A 4468-nucleotide genomic window follows, 5' to 3' on the forward strand; every position below is an offset into this window, starting at 1 on the left:
ATGTCACTGTCCTTTGTTCATTCTAGTTGGGCTTAAGGCTTCTTCAACAAGAGGGACATCATAAGTCTATGCACCAAAGAAAGGCAGCTGTAACACACCAAAGGAACAATTGCATCAAAGTCCAACCTGGTGATCCAATGACTTCTTGTTGGGGTCACTGACAGCAGCTTTTGGTGAGGAGTTACTTGAATCTGCATGATCTAACATCCTGTCCCAAAGTGGGTGGTGACTCACGAAAGCTGCTCCCTGGGTCTCTGACTTACAGGCAGCTCTGCAGGTCCCAGAAATCTCTCAGCAGCCCAGCCTCCTCCCCCAGCAGATGCTTACTGCCTCTGCATCTCTGCAGAGGGCCTTTTGTAAACCTTGTGGGTTTCAGCTATCCCAGACGTAAGAAAGCAGTTTACCTCTCGAGTCTCACAATCTACATTCCCTCTCCTGGAAGGAATGTTTCAGTTCAGAAGAAACTGCTATACAATGGTAATTTGTCCAGTAATAGATATTTTTTTCGAGGCAGCACAAATGGTCTTTTGAAATTCCATATGGATTTTAAGTGATTTTTTTCTGGAAAAAAAGAATGAATTTTGTTAGATGTTGCACTGAATATATGTATTTCTTTTGATTGCATTGGCATCTAAGCATCATTAAGTTTCTCAATCCATGCATTAGTCAGGGTTCTCTGGAGCAGCAGAGCTGATAGATCTATCTATCTATCTATCTATCTATCTATCTATCTATCTATCTATCTATCACTTACAGACAGAAAGGGATGTATTAGAATAGTTTTCAGGCTGAGGTCCTGCTTGTTAAACAATGTTTAATGATACACCTCAAAGTCCTAGAAAAACATGTACAACCAAGCCCCAAACCAGCAGATGGCAAGGAAAAATAAAGATCAGGGAAGAAAAATTAATGAAACAGAGAGTAAAAGAATAATACACAAATTAATAAAACTACCAAATGCATTCTATAAAAACATGGTTCTTTGAGAACACATGACTGATAAACCGTGAGGCAAACCATGAAAGGAAAGAGTGAGAAGGTGCCGGCTGGTGGTGGCACACACCTGTAATCCCAGTACTCTGGGAGGCAGAAGCAGGTGGATTTCTGAGTTCGAGGCCAGCCTGATCTACAGAGTGAGTTCCAGGATAGCCAGGGCTATACAGAGAAACCCTGTCTTGAAAAAACCAAATTAAAAAAAAAGAAAGAGTGAGAAGACAACCTAATAAAATTAGAGATGGAAAATGGAGGTTACGGCAGACTCCAGTGAAACGGAGAATATTTAGAGGCAACTTTGAACATATACTAAAATAGCCTGAAAAATCTAGACTTATATAACAGATCATGATTAAATCCATTGGGTAATATAAACTTACACAGACCCGTAACAATCACCGAGGATCAAGCATTAATAGACACAATCTCCCAACAAAGACAGCCAGGTGGAATCACTGCAGAATTACACTAAACCTTTAAAGGCAGGCTTACACTAATGCTTCTCAATCTGTCGTGTGAAACAAAGGGAGAGGGGTGGTGCCAAAAGCATTCTGTAAAGCCAGCATTACCCTAATGCTCCAGACTAGATAGGAGTGTACACACACACACACACACACACACACACACACACACACAAAAGAAAAGTAGCTACTAAACTCCCTGATGAACATAGATGCGAAAGTTCTGAATAAAATTCTTGTCAATTGAATTCAAGAATACATTAGGAAGATCTTGCACAATCACCAAGGTAGTCATGTGCAAGTCATGAATATCATTGCAGATATTCATGGTGGGTTCCACACATGAAATCAGTAAGAGTAATGCAGAGTGTAAATATACTTAAAGGACACAAGTCACATGATCATTTCAATAGCTGTAGTTTATCATTCCCTCCTGACAAATATCCTAAAAAACTAGGAATAATAAGCATACATATGACAAACATATGGCAATATTATTATTGCTGTCATTATCATCATCATCATCATCATCATCATCACCACTACTACTGTTTGGAGCTAGAGACTGAATCTGGGGTCTGTGCTTGCCTGGCTTCTGAGCTAAACCCTAACAATTATTGTTCAAAATGAGAACACTCAGAGAGTTTCTTTTAAGACATGGAATGAGACAAGGGTATTCATTCATTCATTCATTCATTCATTCAATATAGCATTTGAAGACCTAGCAAGAAAATAAAAGAAAGGAATGAAAGTGACACACACAGGAAAATAAGAAGTCAACACATCCCTATTTGCAGAGGACATGGCCTTTAACCAATAAAAACCCTAGGATTTCATCAGGAAACAGCTAGACACAATAAACACTTCCATCAAAATAGAGGTAATTAAACCAACATATACAAAATTATTAGCTTTTCTGTATGCAAATAATAAACTTGCTGAGAAAGAAACTAGGAGGAAAAAGAAATCCCATTTACAATAGCTTAAAAAAATTAATGGCCTAGGAATAAACCTAGGTAAGGAGGTGAAAGGTTTCTTCAGTGAAAATCTTAAGGCATTGAAGAAAATTAAGAAGACAATAGACTATGGAAAGACTTCTCACATTCTCAGATTGGCAGGATTAATATAAAAAAATAGCTATGCTACTTAACACATCCATAAATTAATATAGTCCCCTTAAAAGTCTAATAATATCTTCATAGACCTAGAAGAAAATTTATAAAATTAATGTGGAAGCACAAAAGACCCAGAAGAGACCCCCAGAATGTGGACGCTTCAGACACCGCTGGTCGTTGCCTGACTCCTCATCCTCCAGTGCCACATGGCAGCCACCAGAAGCAGAGGCATCTGGGCCCTCTACCCTTCAAGTCCGCACAACTGTGCCAACGGTTAACCCCGTACGTCATCCTTCAGTTTATTCTTTCCTATCACTTAATTTCTATGTTCTGCATCTCCTGATGGTCTCACCCTTGCTGCACAGGGCTCAGTTCACTTTCAGAGCTGTCACGTGTGTCTTTCCACATGGCTTACTGTAAGGCGTTCTCGACTCTCTAGCTTTACTATTACCCCTCTCCCCTTTAAAAAAGCTTTATTTATTTTATGTATGTGAGAACACTGTCACTATATTCAGACACACCAGAAGAGGGCATCAGATCCATCACAGATGGTTGTGAGCCACAATGTGGGTGCTGGGAATTGAACTCAGGACCTCTGGAAAAGCAGTCAGTGCTTGTAACCGCTGAGCCCTCCCTCCAGTCCCATGCATTCTTTTATTCCTACATCTTTTCTTTTTCTCATTGTTATTCCTTTATCTATTTACTTCTTAATTATAACTTCCATAGCACTAACAATCTCTACAATCTGTGGACCCTAACTAACAATATCCCAACTTTCCCCTCTTAGATATATTAGCCACCACTTTTTTTGCATTTCCATGTCAATCTAATATTTAATTTTTATTTCCTTCAACTCTTAACCTTATTAACTAAGATCTAATCTCACTCCATACTATCCTTGGCCATTTAATCTCCCAACAGTTATTGGAAGCCAAAGAGGCCATAGTTATTAATTGGGTAGTAGTTCAGCACCATAGTGGTGATATCAAACAGCTGTGGTTGCTCTGAAGTGGGAGAAATGTAATTGCTAAAGCTGAGGTCAGCCTGGCTCTCAGGCACATGTGGTACTTACAGGGACTTTTGCTAACCTGCATTGTTCTGCTTCTGTAGCTACAAGGCTTTCTGCTCATCAGTCAAACAGGAATACCTTGGAGACACTACTGTGCGCTACTCTTATTAAAGGTCTATATCCTGTCATGCTTGCTAACAGCCATTGTAGCATTGATATCATACATTAAATGGACTTAACAGATATCTACAGAACATTCTACCCAAACATCAAAGAATACACATTCTATCCAGCAGCACAGGGATACTTCTCTAAAGTAGACCACATCCTGGAACACACACAAAATATAAAATATTACAAATTCAAAATCTTTAAAGTCACTCTTTGTTATTTTCTGAATATAGTGTAATAAAACTTAAAATTTACAGCAAAAAAACCCCCAGAGAATACTTATTCTCATTGTCAATGGGAGCTACCAAACTTGTGTTTTTATTTTTATTGTTTTACCATTATAAACCCTGTGCTCGCTCAGCTTGAGGCTGCCTCTAGATTTGTACTTATAAGACTATGTGTCCCCCACCAGGTCTGTGTGGCTCGATAAAAATTTCATATTCATAAAGAACTCTTCCTGGACTCCTTCTCTTGGGTGGGAATCGCCTGACTACAAGAGCTCTAATATTTAATATCCTACTTAGGGAATAAGGCAACAAATCTACAGCAAGAGAAACCCTGGAGCATGCACAAACTCAGGGGATCAAGAAATGCAGTATTGAATGATGAATGGCCCACGGGAAAAAAATCAAGAAGGAAATAAAAAATTCCTAGAATCAAATGAAAATAATCTACAATAAACAGAAATTAAAAATCTTCCAACTAAAGAGGGAATTAGG

Source organism: Apodemus sylvaticus, chromosome 4 (genome assembly GCF_947179515.1).
Source record: "Apodemus sylvaticus chromosome 4, mApoSyl1.1, whole genome shotgun sequence".
In the NCBI taxonomy this organism is placed as follows: Eukaryota; Metazoa; Chordata; class Mammalia; order Rodentia; family Muridae; genus Apodemus; species Apodemus sylvaticus.